Here is a 27,329-nt window from a genome sequence, read left to right on the forward strand (position 1 = left end):
CTGCTGCTTTGCATCTTTTATCATTTTTCTGAGCACTCCCCATAACAGTGTATGGGGAGATCTCAGTAAATGCTATGTATCAATAACCAAAACTAAGTTTTCAGTCATGTTAATGTACGCCAGCATAATGGCGTACATTAACATAACTGACAACTGTCACTGAAAACAGCTCTGGTCCGAAGAGCAGAGCTGCACAGCGCATGTGTGGAGGGATCAGTTAGCGCATGCGCACAGAGATTACAAGGAGGAAACATCATCGCAGTCGGCATCGCATGGGAGGAGAAGAGAAGAGGCAAGTGAAAGGTGAGTGTTGTACTTCACAGCACTTTTTCAGAACTGCTGTTTGTGTGAAGGTTTTTTAATAAATATGAAAGTTAGTTTAAGCCTTAGCAATGCGAAGAGGAGGGAAGTGTGGCCTTTAGACAAAACAAAGTTAAAATCATGCGGGTGAGTGACTTGAGTAATCAAACTAGAAAGAGACACCGCACCAAGCTTTCCATATTACTCCTCAACAGATAATGGTGGCTTTACTATTTATTAACATTTATCCGTTGGAAGGGTGCACCCTAAACATTGACAAACTTAATACAAATGTCCAAAGGATAGGACAGAAACAGAGTTAATTGGGGCACTCATATGGACTTCAAAGAATAATAAATCCAGATTATGGGTAAAATACAACTTTATTAAATATTAAACATAAAATCTCTGGTAGCGAAATATTAAAAAAGGTATGTGGGAAATGTATGACCAGAATTCATAACTGGTAAAATGGACAAACCCTTGTCCAAGCCGCGATGCTGCTCAGAATTTTATCCTTGATATAGTTAATTGGATACTGATATATATATATATATATATATATATATATATATATCAAAGGATTGTATAAAGAGATTATCGTCCCATTAAGTTGCACTTTAATGTTACCGATTGGACACTATTAACCTAGAAGATGGTTGAGACAGTTAAAGGTCTCACTGAGGATAACATTACACACTAGCAGTTCATTCATGGTAGAAGATGAAACCTGCCGAAATGATGCTCATTCATTGTTAAATATCATGTTAGTCAAAGGTTGGAGTATATTGTGTTCTTTTTTTTATTATATGCAGAGCTTTCACGCAAATCCCTGACGGGACTGAAACAGAGATTGTTCTCCTAATTACAATGTAATTGGATTGGACTGGTTGATAAAGACTGCTGTATTGGTGCAATGTCAGTATGTTGAAAATTTATAATGCAGTACTTATTATAGTTACTGGTGAATGCGCATCATAAACTGATATTGTACTCCCTCCGAAAAATTCCCACACATGGATCAATCCACGTAATGGTTAGTCGGAGGTGGCTCCCGTGACTATAATTCAGCACAGAATTAACTGTGTCAAGATATAATTAGCGGAGCGGTGGAAAGCTGGCGGATATCTCTGTTATTGTTATCCTGTCTCAAAACCAAGGTTATATCTAATTTAGATCTTCAGAGATCGACTTGATGGGTATATTTATAACAAGCAGTAAACGCGGCATCCGCCGACGCGCGTTTCGCTATTAGCTTTTTCACAGGCAAGCCGATGTAATGAAAACATTGGCTATTTAAAGTGGAGAGCCCGCCTACTATTACAACGTCATGCCCAGCAATGTTATGGCAACCAAAGGTTGCACGGAATCACTTCCGCCTGGGTCCAGGATCGGTGTATTTTATTGGATATATATTACAGAAAGGATATATAGGAAGGTAAGTATGCTATTGAACAGATTCGTCTGATCAAAATAAAGTAAAATTTACCAAATAAAGTAAAAGATGAATAAAACCCTGCATGTGTAACATACTTATGTATAAGCATTTACGATGTATGATCCTGAATGAATATAGGACATTTATTACTATTATGCTTTAATGTAATCTTGTAAATTCCATTATTTAATTCCGATATGTATGCGATTGTTTTTCTTTTCTTTTTGTTGTTTAGTATGTTTATATCTTAAAAAATTTCAATAAAAATACTGGATTTTAAAAGATGAATAAAAACTAGGAACTTTCGATCTCAATGGAGAGATGTAGGAAAAGAGTTTGAATCTAAAATCACACACCACACGGAGCTGAAAAACAGAAGTGTCAGACCTTGATAAGCTAATAGCGAAACGCGCGTCAGCGGACGCCGCGTCTACTGCTCGTTATAAATATACCCATCAAGTTGATCTCTGAAAATCTAGATTAGATATAACCTTGGTCTTGAGACAGGATAACAATAACAGAGATTGCCGCCAGCTTTCCACCGCTCTGTTAATTATATCTTGACACAGTTAATTCTGTGCTGAATTATAGTCACGGGAGCCACCTCCGACTAACCATTACGTGGATTGATCCATGTGTGGGAATTTTTCGGAGGGAGTACAATATCAGTTTATGATGCGCATTCACCAGTACCTATGATAAGTACTGCATTATAAATTTTCAACATACTGACATTGCACCAATACAGCAGTCTTTATCAACCAGTCCAATCCAATTACATTGTAATTAGGAGAACAATCTCTGTTTCAGTCCCGTCAGGGATTTGCGTGAAAGCTCTGCATATAATAATTTTTTAAGAATCAAAGTGTGATCCTATAAAAGAACACAATATACTCCAACCTTTGACTAACATGATTTTTAATAATGAATGAGCATCATTTCAGCAGGTTTCATCTCCTACCATGAATGAACTGCTAGTGTGTAATGTTATCCTCAGTGAGACCTTTAACTGTCTCAACCATCTTCTAGGTTAATAGTGTCCAATCGGTAACATTAAAGTGCAACTTAATGGGACGATAATCTCTTTATACAATCCTTTGATATATATATATATATATATCAGTATCCAATTAACTATATCAAGGATAAAATTCTGAGCAGCATCGTGGCTTGGACAAGGGTTTGTCCATTTTACCAGTTATGAATTCTGGTCATACATTTCCCACATGCCTTTTTAATATTTCGCTACTAGAGATTTTATGTTTAATATTTAATAAAGTTGTATTTTACCCATAATCTGGATTTATTATTCTTTGAAGTCCATATGAGTGCCCCAATTAACTCCCTTTCTGTCCTATCCTTTGGACATTTGTATTATGACTTGAGTAATCACCAGTCACATGTGGCTCAAACAGATGAACAGCCAATAGGGGCTGGAGGGTGTTGTTGTCAAATCCTATATCTAAGGCAGCTTGGCAGTACCTGAGTGTTCCTGCTTCTGGAATCCCAGCAACAAGAGTCAGGCTTAGTAGAGATCGTTATTTTGTATATTTGCTAATTGTCTTTTAGTTTTTGTTTTACTTCTGTCGTTTATTCTTTTGTCTCAGCCCCTTTTTCCCCTTTTTTCCAGTCTCCTCTCTTTCCAGTTTAACCCTCCCCCCTCCCCTTTCTTCTGTCTCCCCCCGTTTTTCCCGCTCTTTAGTTTTGTCCTCTATCCCCTCTTTATTTTGTCCTTTTTCTTTTTCCCCTTGGATGCCTTCTCCTCTGTTTCCTCGTAACTGCTTAAGATGTCCCGTCCTAGCAGAGTCCGCAGCTCCCCAGCCTGGTACACGGAGTTCTTACCTGCGTCCCGGTCATTTCCGTCCACCCCGGCTTCCCGCATCCCTTCCGCTTCTAGTCCCATCCCTGATGGCGTGGCCTCCAGAGTTTCCCACAGCGCCTCTCCATCGATTAGGTCCAGCGGTGGCAGGGGCACTTCTCGTGGGTGGCGGTCACGTAGTTCAGGCGTTTGGCTTGCGGTGGTTCCTCTGGTGGTTGCTTCTGGTATTTCCGCCCCGGGGCATTCTGTTGTCGGTGTGCAGCTCGCAGGGAGGGTTCCCCAATCTCTTCTCAGTCCACTGGTGCTTTTCTGGTAGGTGTGAATGTGCTTAGGAGCTGGGAAAGGGCCTCTGCCCCATCTACCCAAATCCTCCCTTTCCATCATTAACCAAGGTGCATCCTCCCCATACAGGGGCCTGGGGCCTAATATTTGGGATCCTCCCACCCCTTCAGACAGACGTCCGCTCCCACCCCCTCGGGACATTTTTCATCAATGGATAGGGGTTTTCCAGGATCACATTTTAATACCCCCCCCCCTCCTCAACTTACCAGCGGCATGGTTACTCAGTTTCTCTCAATAGGCGGCAGCGGTGCGTGGCAGAGTAGCATTGTGGGTCCATCTATTTCCAGGGGGCCAGTTGATGTCATTCCAGGGTGTACATCTCCGTTGCTATTTTCGCAGGAGGCGAGTAGCAATACTGTTTGCTCGGCTCCTTAAGACACACGGGTCTCAACCATAGCGTCTGTGAGGCGATCCAATTATGTAAACAGATTTCCTATAAACACCAATTATTCAGATTCGGGGTTTCCCTGGGTCCTGTCCTATCGTCCCCCGGATCGCAGACCGACATCACTGGCCAACATATCTGGTCCTTATCCTACCTCCTCAGGGCAGTACGCCCATTCCTACCCGGTCCCTGTTAGGGTGGGAACAAATGATAGGGGGCAAAGTATGGCGGCAGTGGGTCCGACGGTGGGGCGAGACAGACCGCCTCCCCCAGTGTTCTTAGAGGGAGGGCAAAGGCAGGATTGGGGCAAGGCATCTAGTTCAGTACCAGATTGCTTCAGTTGTTAACATGTCTCCTTTTTCAGTAACACAGGCTTACATGGAAGGGTCTAATGCACAGCCGAGGGGTCTGAACAAGTCCGATCGAGTGACATCACCGAGGGCGGAAGGGACGGTGGCAGTCTCTTATGCAGGACAGGGGTTAACCATGGAGGCTTCTTCTTCAGCTTCGAAAGTGGCGGGGCCTTCCCAGTCTGCATACTTCCAGACGACGGTGGCACCATCAATGTCAGACAAAGCGGCGTCAGGACAACAGGTGACAGCAACAGAAAGCGGTGAGTTACATGATGTTTTGGTATCACGTGAGCGTAGTCCTAGGTCTCCAGTTTCTTTAGTGAGGATTTTTCCTCGTCATCGGAAATAGGCCCCTGTAAACTTATTAAATTTCTAAACACGCACTTCAGTCACAACAAGTCGCAGGTAGAGAGTAGAGCAACGGTAACAAAATTAACAGCTTCTAAGAGTCCCATGGTACATTGTGAGAACACCACCCTCTTGGCGGGTCTTCATCCTAGCATGAGAGATAAGTTCACTAAGGGTGTTTTCGTAAAAATGTTTGGATTTATAGGGTCGGCAAAGAAAGATCTGGGCGCGGCATGCGCAAAAGGGGGCATATGGCGGATGCTTATAAAACTTTCCCCAATTGAATAGCAGATTATTGCGCCTTTACGGCATGTTATAGAAACTAGGACGGAGGCAAGTAAGGATGTTTGGAAATACCTACATCTGATAAATGAGATGTACGTGTGCGACCACCCAGACACTTGGCGTAAATATGACGAGAAAGTGAGCGGCCAGGTGGAAATGACATTAGGTTTTAGGGATGTTGAGATATGGACGAAGCTCAATCGGGGCCAACCTCTCTTTAGGTCAAGGGGCCAGTCAGGGCCATCTTAACAACATTATGGGCCCCCGGGCAAAGCAGTGCACCGGGGCCCCTAGATATAGATATAGATATAGATATATAGATGTATACAGATACAGATATAGATATAGATATAGATATATAGAGATAGAGATAGATAGATGTACTTGCTCAGTGACCCTTGTAGGTTTTTTTGCAGGTTTTTTTCTTTTGCAGGATTATTTATTCTCATTAAGAGCCGTGCTTATGGGACCCCCTTGCCCGTGGGGCCCCCGGGCAGCTGCCCATCATGCCCAATGGAAAAGATGGCCCTGGGGCCAGTGGGTATCGGTTTCAGCAAGGGGGGAGATGGGTACTCCCCAATTGCCAAAGAATAGATGTTTCGCATTTAACAATGCGTTGTGTGGGAGGGGGGAGTCATGTTGGTACAGGCAAATTTGCTCCAATAGCCTCGGACCACATTCGGCCAGAGAGTGTCCGAGTAGTGCCCCCAGTCTTGGCAGAGGCCGCGGCAATGACAGCAGCAATGCTTAGGGCCCATTCCCCCATATGTATTGATGTAATGGAAATGTGGCTCAGGCTTTACCCTAATGCAGATCAGGCGTCCTTTCTCCGTGAAGGTTTTTGTCACGGTTTCAGGCTTCCCATTAGCTCAGCGGTTAACACCAGAGCCTCTAGGAATCTTAAGTCAGCCTATATTTTCCCGGAAGTCCTTGATGAAAAAACTTGCGGTGAGATCAGCTTGGGGCGCATGATTGGCACATTTAACCCCCCCCATTACGGATTTAGTTATCTCCCCAGTAAGGATATTTCCGAAGAAAATATCGGGCAAATTCCGTTTAATTCAACATCTGTCTCACCCTGTAGGTATTTCGGTTAATGACGCTATAGACCCGGATATAAGTTGTGTAGTCACAGAGTGGAATAAATACCCTCAAACTTGTAAATATACCAAGGTTAGCCACATACACGCATCATTCAGGGTTCAAACTCATTACCTTGTTGTTGTAAGCTCATTTCTTTATTCACTAAGGTATACTTCACATTAAAACACCAACACCAAACTGCACATTAACTAGTTAGCACAGCTGAATGACTGTCTTAGACCTGATAAATTGCCCATGTTGCAATTAATATGAACAGCATGATGGATAACGTGGTATTAAAATATTAACCCTAGATAAACACACACATGAATTAAAACACTGTTTTACTAAAGCAGCAGGAGCTGCAAAAATGTCACCAAACAAACGTGAATTAAGCGCGTTTGCGAATCCTACGCTAAATACAAGCAGTTGCATATATTTTTTTAATTTTAGGAGTATGCTTAATAATGTATTTTATTAACTCACTTGGTGCTTAGGGTTGACCTGGGGCCTTGAACTTCTGCACTTAGTATTGGTGGGTGAAATACATAACCACTACACTATCGTGGCACATCTAAATGTAGCACATGCAAATGAATCATACGTCATATAATTGTACTTAAAACTATTTTACCCATACTATTGCCACAACACTAACAGCTTAGCTCATTAATGACATCTGTAATAATCGTTATAATCTGTACTTACCCTACAGAAAATAAACGTTGCTCACATGTCAGGTCACTTTTACACAAAACCACACTTGGCTAATTAGAACGCACCTGCGTGCTCCTAATGACGTGTCCGGCATACTCTCCGGCCTACTCACCTGCATTTAATTCACTAATTACAGTGCTACTTAAAAATGCCTTGCTTGGCCTTCTGTGTTGTTGGGAGATTCACAGTTCTGGGTAAGTAGCCCTTAATGGTGAAATGTTTCATAATCTCTGCAGTTTATTGCTGTACCTTGCTCAACACTCATGTTTATTTTTTGGAAAAGATATTGGTGAGATACAGAGAGAAAATTATGCTGAAAGGTCCTAATGGTAAAGAAATTTATGTTGAAGGTTAGTGGAAAAGTCTTTAATTAGCTGCAGAGTTTGAATATTGAGGCAACTGTGTAGACCTGGGATGTGTCTCTGCATAGATACCTCTCGACTGTAGTGACACACATAAAGATTATCCATCTATATTGATTTATTTTGTACCTGTTTACCCTCCCCCCACAGATCTTGGTCCTGGATTGTGTTTTTTGGGTGTCTAGTGCTTGCTTATTGACATTCCACATTTGTCTGTGTGTGTGGTAAGTAGAAACCAGATATTTTATTTAGGGATGAGCGCGCTCGGATTTCTGAAATCCGAGCCCACCCGAACGTTGCGGATCCGAGTCGGATCCGAGACAGATCCGGGTATTGGCGCCAAATTCAAAAGTGAAACTGAGGCTCTGACTCATAATCCCGTTGTCGGATCTCGCGATACTCGGATCCTATAAATTCCCCGCTAGTCGCCGCCATCTTCACTCGGGCATTGATCAGGGTAGAGGGAGGGTGTGTTAGGTGGTCCTCTGTGCTGTTTAGTTCTGTGCTGTTTAGTTCTGTGCTGTTTAGTGCTGTGCTGTTTAGTGCTGTGCTGTGCTGTGCTGTGCTGTGTTCTGCAGTATCAGTCCAGTGGTGCTGTGTGCTGTGCTCTGTCCTTCTGAGGTCAGTGGTGCTGCTGGGTCCTGTGCTGTGTCCTGTTCAGTCCAGTGGTGCTGTGTCCTGTGCTCTGTGCTTCTAAGGGCATAGTTATTTCCCCAATATTCCCCTGTGTTTAAAAAAATAAAAAAAAGTTTTTTTTATAAAATACCAAAAACTACTTTAATATTTTTTAATTACCACAAAATTTTCACAACCAATCCTGCAGTATAAGCCCATTGGTACTGCAATATTACCAAGTTCACACATTCAGCAGTAAAAGTCCAGTGGTACTGCAATATTACAAAGTTTACACATTCTGCAGTATCAGTCCAGTGGTGCTGTGTCCTGTGCTCTGTCCTGCTGAGTTCCGTAGTGCTGCTGGGTCCTGTGCCGTGTCCTGTTCAGTCCAGTGGTGCTGTGTCCTGTGCTCTGTGCTTCTAAGGGCATAGTTATTTCCCCATTATTCCCAAGTTTGTAAAAAATAAAAAAAAAGTAAAAAAAAATAAAAAAATTAAAAAAAAAAAAAAATATATAATAATTATAACCAAATTTGCAAAACCAATCCAGCATTATAAGTCCATTGGTACTGCAATATTACCAAGTTCACACATTCAGCAGTAAAAGTCCAGTGGTACTGCAATATTACAAAGTTTACACATTCTGCAGTATCAGTCCAGTGGTGCTGTGTCCTGTGCTCTGTCCTGCTGAGTTCCGTAGTGCTGCTGGGTCCTGTGCCGTGTCCTGTTCAGTCCAGTGGTGCTGTGTCCTGTGCTCTGTGCTTCTAAGGGCATAGTTATTTCCCCATTATTCCCAAGTTTGTAAAAAATAAAAAAAAAGTAAAAAAAAATAAAAAATTAAAAAAAAAATAAATATATAATAATTATAACCAAATTTGCAAAACCAATCCAGCATTATAAGTCCATTGGTACTGCAATATTACCAAGTTCACACATTCTGCAGTATCTTGTGCTACATATAATGGAGAGCAAAAATTTGGAGGATAAAGTAGGGAAAGATCAAGACCCACTTCCTCCTAATGCTGAAGCTGCTGCCACTAGTCATGACATAGACGATGAAATGCCATCAACGTCGTCTGGCAAGCACGATGCCCAATCTCCTAGTACAGGGCATGTAAAATCCAAAAAGCCCAAGTTCTCAAAAAACAGCAAAAAAAGAAACTTAAAATCATCTGAGGAGAAACGTAAAGTTGGCAATATGCCAATTACGACAAGTAGTGGCAAGGAACGGCTTAGGCCCTGTCCCGTGTTCATGACTAGTGGTCCAACTTCACCCAAGGATCAAAGCCCTCCTCCCCCCCCCTACAAAAAATTTAAGAGAGTTATGCTGTCAGCAACAACAACAAAACAGCAAAGAACTCTGCCTTCTAAACAGATGACATCACAAATCCCCAAGGCGAGTCCAAGGGTGTTGGTGGTTGTGAAGCCTGACCTTCCCATCACTGTACGGGAAGAGGTGACTCCATCCAGCATTTGCAGCACGCCCTCTGCATATGCTGGAAGGATCACCCACAGTCCAGTTACAGATTTGGCTAATGAAGGTGTGAATGTTGTGCACTGGGAGGAGGATATTGATGTAGCTGGCGCTGAGGAGGATGTTGATGATTATGATGCAGACAGATACCAAATTGCATTTCTCAATTTCTATTTATATTCTAGATTATATAACGGCTGAAAAGTTTTCTGTTTTACTCCTAGTGGAGAGGGGATCTGATGCAGACAGATACCAAACTGCCTTTGTCCATTTCTTTGTATATTTGAATTGCTAGTTCTACAGTCTATGCAGGCTGCTTTATTTATATTCAACTACAAGTGTAGGGCGGGGGGGGGGGGGCATAGATAGCCACCAAAGTAACGTGGTCCATTTAATTTCACTTTCTAGCTCCACAGTCTGTGCAGCCTGCTTTTTTTTATCTTCAAAGTATTTATATTTACAAGCCTTGCAATCTAAATTAACTAGAGGTAGTGACGTGGTAGAACTCCAAAAGGCAGTTTGGAAGCCCCTGTACAAACTGGCTCTATTTTTTAACTGAGTTGTCCCCCCTCCAGTGTGTACTCGGAAAGAGTTTTTAGTGCAGCGGGGAACCTGGTCAGTGAGCGGCGAAGGAGGTTGCTTCCTCACAACGTTGAAAAAATGATGTTTATAAAAATGAATAATCAATTCCTCAATGAAGTACAGCACTGCCCTCCAGACAGTACAGAGGGACTGTGGTTGTGGAGTCCAGCGGGGACGAATTGATAATGTGTGAGGAGGAGGAAGTACACACTGTAGGGGGAGAGGAATCAGAGGTTGAGGATAAGGACGACATCTTTCCTCAGTAGAGCCTGTTTAGTTTGTACAGGGAGAGATGAATTGTTTTATTGGTGTGGGGGCCCAAACAAACCAATCATTTCAGCCACAGTTGTTTGGTAGGCCCTGTCGCTGAAATGATTGGTTTGTTAAAGTGTGCATGTCCTATTTCAACAACATAAGGGTGGGTGGGAGGGCCCAAGGACAATTCCATCTTGCACCTTTTTTTTTGGCATTATGTGACCATTCAACAGTCGTTTGCCATGTTCAAAAAGTAAAAGAAAATGCCAACAAATTCAATAAATTAAATCAAAAGTTAAATGCCCTGTCATTATTTAAAACAAGAGGTTTTGACGTGCTAGAATTAGTGTAGTGTTAAGATGTTATAAACACTACACTTGGAAATTGGAGGAGGTAATGTGGCCCCGGTATCAAATTGGGTACCGGGGCCACCCCACTATGCAGTCCAGATACTTGTTTGGTGGAATTCCGACACGTGGAGGGTTTTTAAATTATATTGTGGCCTCGGTACCAAATTGTGTACCGGGGCCACCACACTACGCAGTCAAGATACTTGTTTGGTGGAATTCAGACCAGTTGAGGGTTTTATTATTATATTGTGTGGACCACTCTATCTATACCACACTACAACTCTATACCACTCTATTTCCTACTTTAATTCTATTTAATTCTATTTCCTACTTTAATTCTATTACTAATTAATTAACATAAAGAGGAACAAAAAAAACCAATTTTACCAAAAGTATAATATGACTTAGACTTACAAACACTACACTTGAAAGATCGTGCCTTTAAATGAAAAAGTAAGTCTTCATTGCACGACTATGTGCAACAGGGACAGTTTTTTTCTTTACAAAGTCAACTAATAACACTTGGACCCTGTCTGTCTTTAACATACTTAATGGGATCTCAATGACGAATTGTCTGTAGCATGTTTGGAGGAGGTATTGTGGCCCCGGTATCAAGTTGGGTACCGGGGCCACCCCACTACGCAGTCCAGATACTTGTTTGGTGGAATTCTGACACGTGGAGGGTGTATTTATTTTATTGTGGCCCCGGTATCAAGTTGGGTACCGGGGCCACCCCACTACGCAGTCCAGATACTTGTTTGGTGGAATTCTGACACGTGGAGGGTGTATTTATTTTATTGTGGCCCCGGTATCAAGTTGGGTACCGGGGCCACCCCACTACGCAGTCCAGATACTTGTTTGGTGGAATTCTGACACGTGGAGGGTGTATTTATTTTATTGTGGCCCCGGTACCAAATTGTGTACCGGGGCCACCACACTACGCAGTCAAGATAGATAGATGCGTATCATAGATAAAGTACATTCAGTGGTGTGGGGCAAATTGAAAAATATTCAAAATGCACTGACATTATCAAAAACAAGAGGTTGTCACACGCTAAAACTCCAACATGTATATGATGGAGAGGATGGAGGAGCAGCCGTATGTGTAGTGTAATGCAGACCTGTTGAAGGTTTTTTATATATTTTATTGTGGTGCCCAGTGCCCACTCCTCTACGCAGTCCAGGTACATTTATTGGTGCGAATCAAACAAGTTGATGGTTTTCTTATTATATATATTGTGGTGACCCACTCCTCTACGCAGTCCAGGTACATTTATTGGTGCGAATCAAACAAGTTGATGGTTTTCTTATTATATATATTGTGGTGACCCACTCCTCTACGCAGTCCAGGTACATTTATTGGTGCGATTCATAAAAGTTCAGGGTTTTTAATATATTGTGGTGACCCACTCCTCTACGCAGTCCAGGTACATTTATTGGTGCGATTCATAAAAGTTCAGGGTTTTTAATATATTGTGGTGACCCACTCCTCTACGCAGTCCAGGTACATTTATTGGTGCGAATCAAACCAGTTGATGGTTTTCTTATTATATATATTGTGGTGACCCACTCCTCTACGCAGTCCAGGTACATTTATTGGTGCGAATCATAAAAGTTCAGGGTTTTTAATATATATTGTGGTGACCCACTCCTCTACGCAGTCCAGAAAGATACCTTGTTGCAACGTTTTGGACTAATAACTATATTGTGAGGTGTTCAGATTCAGAATACACTGTAAATTAGTGGAAATGCTTGTTATTGAATGTTATTGAGGTTAATAATAGCCTAGGAGTGAAAATAAGCCCAAAAACTTGATTTTTAAACTTTTTATGTTTTTTTCAAAAAAAATCCGAATCCAATACCTTAAATCCGAACCGAGACCTTTCGTCAAGTGTTTTGCGAGACAAATCCGAACCTCAAAAATAACGAAAATCCGGATCCAAAACACAAAACACGAGACCTCAAAAGTCGCCGGTGCACATCCCTAATTTTATTACATACCCCTTGTTAAAACACTTTGCATTAAGAATGTCCATGCTGTTATATTTTTTTTTTTTTTCTTTTTCTAATACCTTTATTTGAAGTGTGGTTTTTCAGACCCTACCTTAAAGACACATTAACACTCTGTGCTTGAGTCATTAAGGAGAGCAAAGGATAAAAAATAAGTAAATGTTCTAGTGGACAAAGCATGTTACAATGTAATGGGTCAATGTATTTTTTGGTTATTTTTGGAACAAAACCTAAATATCTTCACATTTAAAAGATCAGTGGTCAAATCATGTGCAAGCTTAGTCAAGGGTTGATTATCTAAGGTATGGTAATTCAAAATGGGAATATGAATAGACATGGTCTGGTGTGTTACTGAAATGGTTTATATGTGTAATAATAGTGGAAAAACCATGGCTACCTGTATTTTACCTTTATAATGTGTGTAGAAAGTATAGCTTCATGCCCCCAAGTTTAGCCTTAATGTCTTTAGCTAAATGCACGTTAATGGGATAGTTTAAATCTACAGCCTAATGTGGCAACATAATTGACGTTTGGTTTTTCTACAGTTTATTGATCAGCACATATAGTGTTGAGGAGTGCACATTATTGACACTTTATTTGTTTTTCTTATATCTACAGCCTTTAGATTACACTTGGCCTGCAGTGCTGGCTTTTCTGCCATTGCACTTCCTTTTGGAGTTGGTGGATGTTGCCATAGTGAAGGGTGTTGTCAAATGTAAGTAGTATAGTGCTATCTGCACTAAAATGTGATTGGCCAGTGAGTGTGCTCCATACAATAATGTCGTCGTTACTAAGCCTGCAATGTGTGGTTGCACAAACAAAACATATGGGCAGATGCTAGCTATGTAACATATGGGTTTGGTGTTTCAAATTAAGTCAAATAGTGCATTCAGAATCCTAGGTATAGTCCAAACACACAAGCCATTATTATACACTATAATATTACCGGCTTTTTTACACATGCCAATACATTGCTCAATCTCTTGATATCAAAATGCAAGTTGTCTGAGCTAATATTGCCATATTAATTTGTTGCCTTTCGTTCAACAGGGTGTGTTGGCGTGGATTTTGGATTTGTGCAATTCGTGTCTCACTACATGTTGTTGAATTTCTCCAGAGCTCCAAGCCTGCTTATGTCTCTTCAGTCTGGCCAGATTGTCATCTCTTAATCCAAGGAACTTTTACACACACAGACCATTACCTTGTTTGCTTTGTTTTTGTCAGCACGTTTGAATTTATATATGTAATAAATCTAGCCTATGCTGCAAATGTCTCAGCAATCAGTTGTCATGCCATTTTGTACCATTACTACAGTGCACTGATTAATATTTTAATACCCATAAATCCATGTGTAGTGCTTTCAAAACTATTGTGGAACAGGTTTTATTTTAAATGAATATATGAAATCTAGGTGTGGTTATTTTCTCCTTTGCCACAGATACACCATAGCCTACAAACACGCTCAATGGGGTAAATGTATAGTTTTAGGAAATGTCTATAGTGTGGAGGTTTGTATGTGTGTTTGGTGCTTAGTAGTAAATTGTTTGGACACTTTCAGCTTTTAGAGCGAACATGTGATGTGCGTAGGAATATAGGCATCACATTACAGGTAAATGTATATAAAGAAAGCAAAAATGTTAGCAGTGTCAGGTCACACACTACCAACTTTTGGCCCTTGGCCAAATGGGATAACAATATTTTTCGCTGGTGCTAGTGGCACTTTGTTTCAATGTGGTCCAACACCCACATGCCAGACACAAACCCCACACTAACAATTATGGGGAATGCATTAGGGCACTAAGCTAGTGGAGTCTTGCTACAAGGCCATAATACCATCACCTAGGGCCTGATTCATTAGTAATCTTCTTATCTTGTGCAAAAGGTAAGATGCTTATTGTTACGAAGAAACAGGGAGATAAGAGAGAAGCAAAGATGGATTTTCATCCTAACGTAAGAAATTCTTCACTTATGCAGTGGATTTTGCTTCTTATCTCCCTTTTCTGAGCATGAACAGAGTGGATTAGCTTAAGATAAGCAAAAAATGACAGATAAGATCCTTAATGAATCAGGCCCCTAGTTTGCTAATTGGTCAAGGCAGCTATATGTAAACTTACAGCCAACATAGATACTCCACATGAGAACTAGTTACATTAGTCTGATTACTCATTGTTAGGCAGCAGTCACTTGACATGTTTGCTGAACCTGATAATGTAGGTCTCCAATGTTATTGTGGTGTAGAAATGTGAAATTTATTCTCAATACCATTTTCATGTAGATTGCCCTCTGAAAGTGGAAAGTAGTGACAAATTCACATTCCACCTTTGTTTCTCTTCAAAGTGTGTGTCGTAATACCACCTATGTCTGTTTAAACATGCTAGTCAATGTTAACAATAATTTGCAGCATTTGTCCATGCCTTGGGCAAGGGAAGTACAAAGCCTTAATGTACAGATATCCTCCCTTTAGCATTATGGCTCCATGTTCAAATTCCTTTACCACCATCTAATCCAGGGGTGGGCAAACCTGTCCTCAAGGGCCATATCCAGTTCATGTTTTTAGGATTTCTTTAATCATGTACAGCTGAGTTAATCTATTTGGCTGGGTCAGTAATTATCCCACCTGTTTCTACAGACAGAAATCCTAAAAACATGAACTGGATATGGCCCTTGAGGACAGGTTTGCCCACCCCTGATCTAATCCAAGAGTGTTGGGCCGCACACACAGTATTTTGAGGGATTAATGTCTGGTAGATATTGTTGATGTTTACATTGTTAGGTGAGGCATCCAGTTTTTTTGGCTTATAGAGGGTGAACGTGTGCAATGGGTACCTGTGTCTGTATTGGCAAGAAATCACAACATACCAAGCTTCAAATGATAATATGTTGCCCGTTATATAAAATAGCTTGGCCTTGCATAAATGTTTTCCAAAACTGGAAGGGAGCCAAATCCAAGTGACGTGCCCACTTTAACAATGAATGTATCAGTGTACATTACGTAAGAAACTCTAGGGTCTGTTTGTTATAATAATGTATTCAAGGTTCCAGATTGGTTTAAACTATCATGGATTGGGGGGATGAGATCATAGAGTTTGGAAAAGTCTTTACAGGATAGGAGTTTGGTGGACAAACTACCTCTTAGAGTCTACTTACTTGTATTACAGAGTGTGCTTCTTTGCGTCACCAAACCATATCTATACGCCAAGCTTTTTCATTTGCTTCTTACATGATTAGTCAGACACACAGCATTACATACACCCTTATAGTGTGTCAAACTGTCACGTTAGTCTATTTCTTGATCCGAATCAGGGACCCTTGGGATTACCTGCAGCAGGTCTGAATCTGAACAGAGCAGCCTGGATGATATTCCTGCTCATGTTCTTGCTGATTGTCCAATCTAGCAGGGGAATGAGCAGTCTGAGAATGTGGACACAAACACTGATTTTGTAATGCAGCCAGAAACACTGGGGCCAATAACTATCCACTGGAGAGAAGTGTGTTGTTCAGGCAATGAACAGATCACAGCAGCAGCTTTAAATAGTTTGTCCCAAGCAACTATTGGCTGAGCACTTAATGGGATCACAGGTGCTGAATCTGGTTGATCTGGAATGATCACCTGACTGCATCCAAGATGCCTGTGCACATGCAGCAGAACAAACAGTGTGTGTTTGAATACAAACGGAGCTGTGGAGGACGGAAATGTTGCTGAAGACCAGAAGGCACCCAGGTAGCCGTGATATGACAGCGGCTGATGGGGTAAGTGCACCTAAGATCTAAATGTGAGACCCAACCTATATGTGCTTAGTGCAATAAGGTCATGAGGTTACATGTAAACAACTGTTATGCTAAATGACGTCCAGTGTACCACACACTGTGCATTAGCACTATTCTTAAATACAAATCCCTTATTAGATTTTTAGAATTAGCACAGATTCTTACCTGTACAAAATAGTAGTTAACAATATTTGTCCTGTGCCATCATGGGGAAAAAAAAATTCAATTTATTTTGGTTACCTTAACACCTGTCTTTTGTGGCTCCTTTGTGTCAGGTTACAGTTTGCAAATGCAATACTTTCTTGACAGAATGATTTGCCCTACCTCTAAAGGGGCACTGTAGTTGCACGTTGTGTTTGCAATTATTTAGTCAGGCAAATAAAGAAACACTGTGGCAAAAGCATTAAGAAGCTTACCTTGATACACTTCTTGTTTAAGTCTTCTTCAGCAAACCATGGGCCAGAATCATTCTGGAAAGGTAAGGCAAAGTAACTAAGCAAGGGCAAAGCATGTGAGTTTGGAGGGGGATGTAAACCAAACATGTCATTGGAGATGTAATTTTGGGGTAGGAGAGGTCCTACCTGACATGAAAATTTCAGTGTACAAATAAGCTATCAAGTATTTGTGCGGTACATTAGGATACAGACATTTATTTTTTTTCGTGCTCTAAACCTATTGCTAATTTGCACCACTTGCATTTTAAAAGGCTTTTGAGCAGCATTCAGAAATATGTATCCTTGACATCTAGGTTCATTACTCAATCAGGGCCATGGCATGGTTTTGGTCAGCACACTGATATTAGATACATATTTGTTTGAATACGTTAATGAATCAGCCAGTTTGTTTGGAGATTATACTTTGGTTAGACTTGATAACAAGTATTGTTATTAAAAAAAAATTATGGAATCTGCCGTACAAAATAAATACACATTTCAGTAGTAGGAATTTTTTTATTACAAAAAAAAAAATATATACATATTTTCGTCATATATTAAACTATATTTATTAGGTTAAAACAATACAAATTATTTTTTCCGTGTCTTTTTAAAGGGGGTTGGAAGGGAGGCTCCCCTACTCCGACTTCTTGTCACCCGTGATGTAGAGGAGTCAGAGGAACCAGGCAATGGGGCAAGGCAAGCGGGTTGTGTCCGACGAGGTGAAGGTGCAGGGTCAGGGGATGGGGATGGGGCCACGACAGGCGAGGGGGAAGTAGGCACAACAGGGGATTGGCCATAGCCACGAGCAAAGGCTAAACACATAAGACGACATAGTTCGGGGTCAGGGAGGGCGGAGGCGACAGACACATCAGGGAGGGCGGAGGCGACAGACACATCAGGGAGGGCGGAGGCGACAGACACATCAGGGAGGGCGGAGGCGACAGACACATCAGGGAGGGCGGACGCGACAGACACATCAGGGAGGGCGGAGGCGACAGACAACTGGGTATGGGGGCTGCCGAACAAATAATCTGAGCTGGGTGAAGGGATTGTGCCGGAGGTGCGTTGGGAGTGGGCATGCAAGATATCACCCAGGAGTGTTGCAATATTTGTCACTGAAGTATTTAAATTATCCATTTTGGTGGCGAGTGTCGTCAGTAAAGAGGTGTGTGTGCTCATGAAATCGGAGAGAGTGTGTTAGTGAGACTGGTGATTTGCTGATCCGTGTGTTGGACAGTGCTTGATATTTGTGACAGGTGAACATTCTGTGCAAGAGTGACGTCTTTAAGATTTTGGGCTGCGTGTGCGAGTGTCCGCTGCCTTACATATTCAGCTGGAGGCAGCTGAGGCTCCTCCACATCACGGGCAACTTCATCATCCACTGGTGAAGCAGGCGCCTGCTGCTCACATGCTGTAGAGAGATAATAAGTAAAATAGAGTAATTAGAATCAATGAGTAAGGTGCGATATTATATTGGCAAAAACATCTTACAACGCGTGATGTAGCATTGGTAAAGTGTCATCTTCCCTTGAATGTGCTAGCAGCCCTTTCCGCTCCCCAAATACAAACATTGCCACTTATGGTCTGACATTTTAGGATGAGCCCTACATATTGAGACCATTTGTCTTCAGTGTGTAAATTTAATTTCCTACTATGTGATAGGCAAACACATTGTGCAATTGAAGTTTACCTTCACACACACACATCCTGAGAGTTGACACTTTTACTCAGACAGATACAAAGCTTTACAGACATTAAGTAAGCAAACTCATCATGTACCTAGTGGAGCGGCCTCTCCTGTTCGGGGTGGGCTAGAGCCAGTGTCTATGTCGCCCACCCCAACTATCTCCACCAGGGCTATTGCAGTCCTCTCCCGCTCCTCGAGGGGTGTTAAAATAGTACGTAGTCGAGGCCCCCCACCAGTGCCTTGAGCATGCCTGTGAATCTCAACAAGCTTCGCTTTCAGGCGTCCTTTATAGTCTGCCCATCTGTGGAATAGACAAACATTATTGCCTCACATAGTACCTTCAACTCAAAATGGCACATTTTTCAATAAAATACATTGCACGTTTGCTAATCACACCAATTTAACCTTCACATACAGTAATACAGATTTTGCTCTTTTGAAGCGCGTATAATGTGGTAAACATATTATGTCAATGTGACCAAGGGCCATGGTGTTAGTTTCTGAAAACAAAGGGCACACAGTCAGGTGGTGATACAGAATCTAAGCACATTCCCCCCCTACATAAGGTACAATTTCACAAACTTCTAACTAGGTCTAAAACACATGCCCCTTATTATAATAAACATTGTGATTTGTCTATTTAACGGCCATTTAGTTTGACCACTGCATTTTGACTGACATATTAGTCAAATACTATAGCAACATTCTCCTACTACTACTACTACTCTTCACTTTTCAAACCATAAAATTGGTTTACAGGTTAGCAACACACCAAAATTAAGGATATCACTCAGTTGCAAACCCTATATTGTGTAATTATTATTAATATTTGGTTACAAATCAGCCAGCAACACACTTAAGTGTGTACTCCAAATGCAATTGTGGAGGTATGTGGGCAAAATAAGTGTATACATTTGGACCCATGTGTCCATCAATGCAATGAGCTAGTTATTATGCCGTTGAACATGGATAAGTTTCAAAAGAACTTAGCATACTGTAGGCTACTATTGAAAACTTTACATGTTAAATGTGAGGGCAGGGGCCCTTTGCTTACCAGTTTTTTTTACATTCCGGCCACACATATTGCAGAGCAAACACTTTGCTTCATTAGGAGATAAAAATATTTTTGCACTATCCAGAAATTTCAGATAAATTATTATACTTACTTGTCTCCAAAGTTTGGCACAAAATACAAAAAATATTTTGATAGTCAACTGGTTAATGTGTGGTATGGCCTACAATAAAAAAACCAAATTAATTTTTATAAGCAAGGAAAGGTAATGTGGTAAACTAAACTAACCTCCTAATTTGATTATGGATAAGGTTCAAAGGAACTTAGCATACTGTAGGCTGAAAACTTTATTGCAGAGCAAACAGTTTGCTACATTAGGAGAACACAAAAAATACTAAAATCTTACAATCTCTGATTTAGTTTGGTACTTACTGTTTGTTGTTGGCTTCTTAGACCAATCATCCAAATGTAATGAAATCTTGATTGTGCTCTATCCAGGCTAAAAAGCGAATGAACAGGCACTAGACCAAAGCACAGGTGGGTTTAAATGGAGTGTTGAATTAATAAACCAGGTGTACACTCTTCTTCCTAATTGCGGAGCACACTGTACTCGTCTCAGTGCAGGCGCCCGCCATGTTCTTGGTGGGAGAGACAATCAGAGTCACAACACAGGTGTGTGAAAGCTCCGCGCGTGACGTGAGCACGCCCATACGTGCTCAGCGAACCAATCAGCACGCAGAGGCCCCCATTTTGTGTTATAGACATTATACCAAAATGAGGGCTGCAATTTTCACCAGGCGTGAGTTGAGAGTTCTTGCAGAGGGTATGGACAATGTACCCTCTGGAAGGTATGTGTCCAACGAGGTGAAGGTGCGGGCCTATCAAAGGGTCCGCAGACACCTCCGCCTCCGATATAATATTCGGCGGAGCACCGTTCAGCTACAACGGCGGTGGAGCGATCTCCGGCGCCGCCAGCCCCAGCTTCTGGAGGAGCTCCGTAGGGAGATCAGAATAAGTGAGTTCTCTACTAATCGCAAAAAAAAAGTCAACATATATATATATTTGCTCTATGGCCCTGATTCATGAAGGATCCTTAACTTGAGAAACTTCTTATTTCAGTCTCCTGGACAAAACCATGTTACAATGCAAGGGGTGCAAATTAGTATTCTGTTTTGCACATAAGTTAAAAAATACTGACTGTTTTTTCATTTAGCACACATATACTTGATAGATTATTTGTACACTGAAGTTTAAAGTTGATATTTGTGTGCTACATGTAAAAACAGTCAGTATTTAACTTATGTGCAAAACAGAATACTAATTTGCACCCCTTGCATTGTAACATGGTTTTGTCCAGGAGACTGAAATAAGAAGCTTCTCTAGTTAAGATCCTTAATGAATCAGGCGCTATGTTTGTAAATATGTTCACCCTAAACACCTGACATGGCCTACATAACAATGTGCAAGCACACTATAAAGGTCATGCCCCTTCCAGTGCACCCAAAAAACTTTGGCTCCTGTGTCCTAAATTTGTCTGCTATCCATTTACTGACCTAAATGTTTTTGTGTGACAATTCTCACCATTAAGTGTGGTTGTGGAAATCAGGCATTCTAAGTCTTGACCCGAGTGCTGTAACTTGCTAGTCTAACCTTAAAAACATTTTGGAGTGGAAGATGTGTTGTCATTATTGGGCCAAGATTTAAAAGGCACATTTCAAATACAAAACACCTTAGTGTTTAGACACATTTTTGCAAGCTCCCATAAGATGCAAACAGATTACAGAGTGTACTAGATATAGCTAATCAATCATTACTTAACTGCCTATTTAGACTCTTTTAGACTGTGAGGTAGTCCCAACAAAGGGTGATTTCCAAAGTATACTCAACATTCTATGATTTTGACCTCCATCCACTAATTCTGTGGTCCTGTAAAGAGAGAACTAATTGACATCATTACCAGGGCCAAGGGAGTTTGCAGACTTAAATTCACCTACATGAAAAAACATACTACGGGCAAATTTGTACAAAACCTAATTAGCCGGCCAGTAGTATGTTTGGGGAGTGTGGCAGACAACACATGCAAATATGGAGCAAGCCTCCAAACTCCACACATATGAAACAATAATCAGGGAGTTGAATTCCTGACCCCAGTGCTATGAGAGCAAAGTGCTGACCACTAGGCCACTGCGATATTCCACATCTCTATGTAAAATACCAAAAATTGTGCCAGGTCATCATCATCATCATTTATTTATATAGTGCCACTAAATCCGCAGCAATGCACAGAGATTTCATTCACATCAGTCCCGGCCCCATTGGAGCTTACAGTCTAAATTGCCTAATATAGACATGCACACACAGAGAGGGAGAGACTAGGGTGAATTTTGATAGCAGCCAATTAACCTACCAGTATGTTTTTGGAGTGTGGGAGGAAACCGGAGCACCTGGAGGAAACCCATGCAAACACATGGAGAATATACAAACTCCACACAGATAAGGCCATGGTCAGGAATTGAACTGATTACATCAGTGCTGTGAGGCAGATGTGCTAACCACTAGACTACTGTACCGGGCCGACAAGTCATGTGAAATGCTTTGTGTTCATCATGTTTAGCTCCTTGCATTGTTAGTAGCTAATATTTCTGGCTGCTTGCAATGTAAAGATTATTAAATATGTATGATCACCTGATTGTCATAATACTATCAGTTTTTTCAAATGGTGATTGTGTTAACATGTCCTTTTGTTTATATTTCCTTTTCTCAAACAGACCGGGCACGCTGGGAACACCGGCAACGCCGTCGGGCTGTGGTGGAGGCGCAGGCGGGGGAGGAGGCAGAGGAGGAGGGGGACGACCAGCAGCGCCAGCCGCAGCCACAGGAGGAGGAGGAGGAGGAGGTGCAGCCGGTGGCAGTGGCTGTGTCATCGGAGGAGGAGGAGCCTGTGCCGGTGCTAGTGGCAGCAGCTGCAGTGGAGGAGGAGGCTGACCCGGAGGACCAACGATTGGAGGAGGCAGCATCGGGCAGCCAAGAGGCAGTGGCCTTTGTTGATGGTAAGTATTTTGGAAAAATGATGGACCTAATTTGATAAGATTGAGGATGTCCATTATACTTGTACATAATCCCTGCTGTGACACATGTTGATTAAATGGTGACATAAATGCCACAGGTTTTACACATAATATCTGGCTACAATTTTGATGTACATTAAACACTCAAACCACAGCCAGAGCCATCTTAATACATGGCCACGCAGGGCAGGGCCCTAAAAAATGTGGCTGCTAGCCTGGTGAACTTGTCAGCATATTAATCACTTGATTTTAAATTCCAATATCAACCAACATATTTTGACTTCCTGTGAGTTATTGTGTAGGTAGTGGCCCATGGTAGTGCTTTGCCCTGGGGCCTATAATGCTGGATAAGACAACCCTGTCCATGGCCCTCTACCTGTGGCTCACCAGAATGTAGGACATTGATCCAAATGCCTTAGCAATGTCTAATGTGCGTCCAAATGGTTTTGTTGCCAGAAGCCTAACATTTGAAAGTAATGTAACAGTACACATCTCTAGTAAGTCCAGTCTGTTTGCCAAATTAGGTTGAGCTGTATATTTATTGTTTTTGTTTCCTTTCAGCACCTGAGGAGGAAGGTCGGAGATTGGCCACACCACCACCCACTCCGGCCCAATTGTTGGCCCAAATGGGCCACTTACTCGGCAATCTCGAGGCCACCTGCCAGCAACTGGTGCGATTGGTTGCCGACTGGAAGGCTACATTGGACTACTGGTCCTCTTTATTTTAATTTTTGTATTATATGTAAACATTATAGTTTTTCCTTGTAAATATGTTGTTCATTTTGAATCCTTGCCACATTATATAACTAATTTTCCAAAAAACCTTGGTGTGTGTGTCTTTATTCATCTCATTACACAACATGTGGGTGTAAGGCTACAAGAGAATGTATTTAAAATCCTAAATGTGCAACATTTCAGCAAGATAGATTGTTTCTAACATCATTGCTGTAGCAGAAAAGGTTTAGATTTGCTGTTTGCATGTCATACAAAAGGAACATGTGCCCTCCACCAACAAGCCACCCCTGTAAGAGGTATGCCATCTGTAGGCCCTGTGTGCAAGACATTCCAAAAGGTCAAATGCCCTAGCTATTTCACAACTTCCCCAAATCATGTGTCATTGTAGTGATAGTCCAAGGTTACGTTCAAGTGTCAGAGCAAAGCCAGTCACACATTGAAGAGAACATATGGAAACTGTTCCCAGAAGTGGTGTAAGGCAGAAGTGCAAGTGAAGCTAATCTCCATGGTACTGGAGTGTGGTAAGCGGTCTGTTGTGTATTGAAACAGCTGAGTACATGACATAACGTGTACGGCGTGGATCCAGATGACAGTCGAAAGTTGGATGGCAGCCAATGTAGCATTTAACTCAAAGAAGGCTGTCCCCTACAAATACCCCCCCCCCCCTCCTCTTAGTCCATTCATAGTAATAAATGTCAGCATGCACATAATAATGTGCCTGTGAACTGTGGGTCCTGAGCCATTGTTGAAAATTCCCACCAAGAATAAATTTTATTACAATACAGGATAATTAGGAGGGCATTTCTAACAATGTAGTACAAATCAAATCTACAAAATAAAACCATTGTGTGAAGTTCCTGCGTTTATTGTTAGCATAATGTTTCCACTCCACACAATAGTTGTGGGTAAGCTTTGTATTTGAACTCATGTCTGGTGAGTTGTGAGTCCAAAGTGCTAACCAGTGAGCTACCTGTGAGATGGCTATTTTTGTGAGTAATTTGTGTGAATAATGAAGAGTAGTATTAAGTGTCAGTTTCCTGTGTAGCACGCATGCTGTATGGTTGGTGTTGTCTGGGTTTTTCAAATATCAGGTTAGCCTAGTGGGTAGCTATCCCACTTTCCATACAGTCATTCCTGAGTTGTAATCCAGACAGAAACCCTTCCTCTGTGTGGAGGTTGTATACACTCTTGTGTGTATCCTTTATGGAAGAGTATGCTATGCATTCATTTTGCTGAAAAGGCAAAGATGTATTCACACCACATACATTTTAATACATTCGTTATTCATGTGTTTTTAATGTAGCCATGTGCATGCATTTTGCATACTATACGGCCACTTGAAATCGAAGAAATCCTAAACACAGATCGTGAGCAATGTGTTTTTTACAAGTGTGTATTAGGTTAATTAGTAGCAAAGGAAAAACAACCGTCCAGAGTGTTGCACATCATTGTTATTTGTCAGTGATTAATGAGTAGAGAGCTATGTCGTAAAAATAAGCCCCAGGCATTTATGTTGTGTTGTGTGTAAACAAACTGTTGGTCACTCCCACAGTGGCCGTGAGGTTTGCATTGCTTGGCTTGTCGTCAATCAGTTGAGAGCCGTCGCTTATGCGTGTAGCATGTTTAAAGATCCGCAGGTGGGTGTGTTTTCTAACGTTTGCGCTGCTTATTTCCGTCACTTAGACCACATGGGGGTGTGTTTTTGCTGTTTGAGGTGCTTATTTCGGTTTACGTCACTCAAAGTATGCAAGGCAGATGCGTATGCGTTTGCGAACTTTGATGAATCGGGCCCTAGGAGAGCAACGAATAATAAAACAAAAAAAAGATTTGCAGACAAACAGAAAAGTAGAAAAGCAAAGAAGCAAAGTATGAGATTTTACAGCAAAAGTACAGTTGGATTAGACACTACAGGAAAATGATTCTACTTTTTCACTAATCCCCTTAACTATTCACTAAACTATGACCCCTCCCAATTCTTCTCAAGTTTAACTGGGGGTTACGTCACCTATCCAATCCAGTGTCGTCCATCATTAGCTATATGGAACTCGGTATGTCATGATCATGCTATCTATATACCTTTGCGATAGACTCATGACTATAATGGAGAAGTGCAAAGTTAAGCCTTGGTTACGCATACTTTGTATCTCGCATGTGTTTCTACCTGAAATACATAAAAACATCATTAGAGCAAAGTATGTACATACTTCATTTTAAATAATGAATCTCAACCAAATAAATTGTCATGAGCCACTGCAATTAAAAGAATGTTTCAAATGACCCATTGTTAATTTGTCTTTCACGGAAAGCTTTGTACTCTTCCAGCAATCCCCTTAATCACTAAGTATATATAATTCTTTGTTTGTCCTTATCTACAAAAAAAAGAAACAAAATAAATTTAGTTTCAAACAACAAAAAAAATACAAACATGATATTTCTTTTTGCTTTCAATCCTTATCATCAACCAGCGACAGGAAACTAAGCACAAGACAACATAAAACAAAGAAACAAACATCAAAACCCAAAAACAAAACAAACTATACACAAAGGGCCTGAGTCATTAAGGAGAGCAAAGCATAAAAAAGGAGTAACATTTGCACCTGGGCAAAACCATGTTGCATTGGAGGGGAGATAAATTTAAAATGTGGAGAGAGATTTATATTTGGGGAAGGGCATGTCCTAGATCTTCTTTAAATTTCAGTGTAATAATAAAGCTATTAAGTATTTGTGTGCTAGATGAAAAAACAGCCAGTATTTAACTTATGTGCAAACTAATACATTTTTGCACCCCTTGCATTGTAACATGGTTTGTCCCAGAGAACATTTACTCCTTTTTTGCCTTAATGACTCAGGCCCAAAATCTTTAAAAAATCCTCAGTTTGTTTTCATTTCCTTGGTGAACAGGAAAAATTCCCTAGCAATGGTTATCTACAATCCTTCTATTGTTCTAAGGCGATATAACTTCATTGCAGTAAGGGCAGGGCCGGTACAAGGTTGCCCGGCACCCTAGGCAAAGCTTAGGCTTGCCGCCCCCCCCCCCCCCAAATAAAAAAAAAATCTAATTTCCCAGCCACTAACACACTTAAAAATAATAACTCTTACCTCCTCTTGGCTGGCTACAATGCAGTCCAGATGTCTGACGCAGCACTGATGTCTGATACAGAATGCTGTCCAGGCTTCACTGCTGCCCAGGAGCAAACACAGGATATCTAGAGGGGAGGGTCCAAATGCTAGACTTCAGAACAAAACAAATGAAGGAAAAGAAAACATGACATCACTCACCTGTTACACACTGACATGTACCCCGCTGCCCACCAACTTCACTCACACATGCCCATCTGCCCACTAGCTGTTCTCACATATGTCACCCCTTGCCCATCAGCTTGTGTCACATATGCTAGCCACATAACACCAGCTTTACTCACATGCCCCCCTGCCCACTACTTGGCTTTTTTTTTTTGGTATTTGGCCACTACTTGGCTCTCCTCTGTTGCTGTCTATTAATGTATTCTGTAGATGATATATTAAATATACTAACACATGCAAATAAATAGAGAAAGGTAATCTAAATGACAGATAATCCAGACCGTTCTATTTTATTTGCATTTGTTAATGTACTCTGCAGATGTAAAATTAATTATACTAATAGAGGGCAACAAAGGAGAGCCAAATAGAGGGCAAATACTAATACACATAAATGGTTCCTTAACTATCCTAGAGTAGCCCCAGCAAGGTGAATTAAAGCTGTGCTTCATTATGCATCGCTGCATTTTGTCATGGCACTATTTTAGTATAAAGACCCCATAGTCTCTAACTCAAGGACATTTCTAAGTGTAATCCCCCGTCTCCCTATTTTCTCCAGCCTCCTCCTCACCCCCCCAATTTTCTGTAGCATCCATTCTCCCCCC

The sequence above is a fragment of the Mixophyes fleayi genome, chromosome 4 (assembly GCF_038048845.1).
Source record: "Mixophyes fleayi isolate aMixFle1 chromosome 4, aMixFle1.hap1, whole genome shotgun sequence".
Classification (NCBI taxonomy): domain Eukaryota; kingdom Metazoa; phylum Chordata; class Amphibia; order Anura; family Limnodynastidae; genus Mixophyes; species Mixophyes fleayi.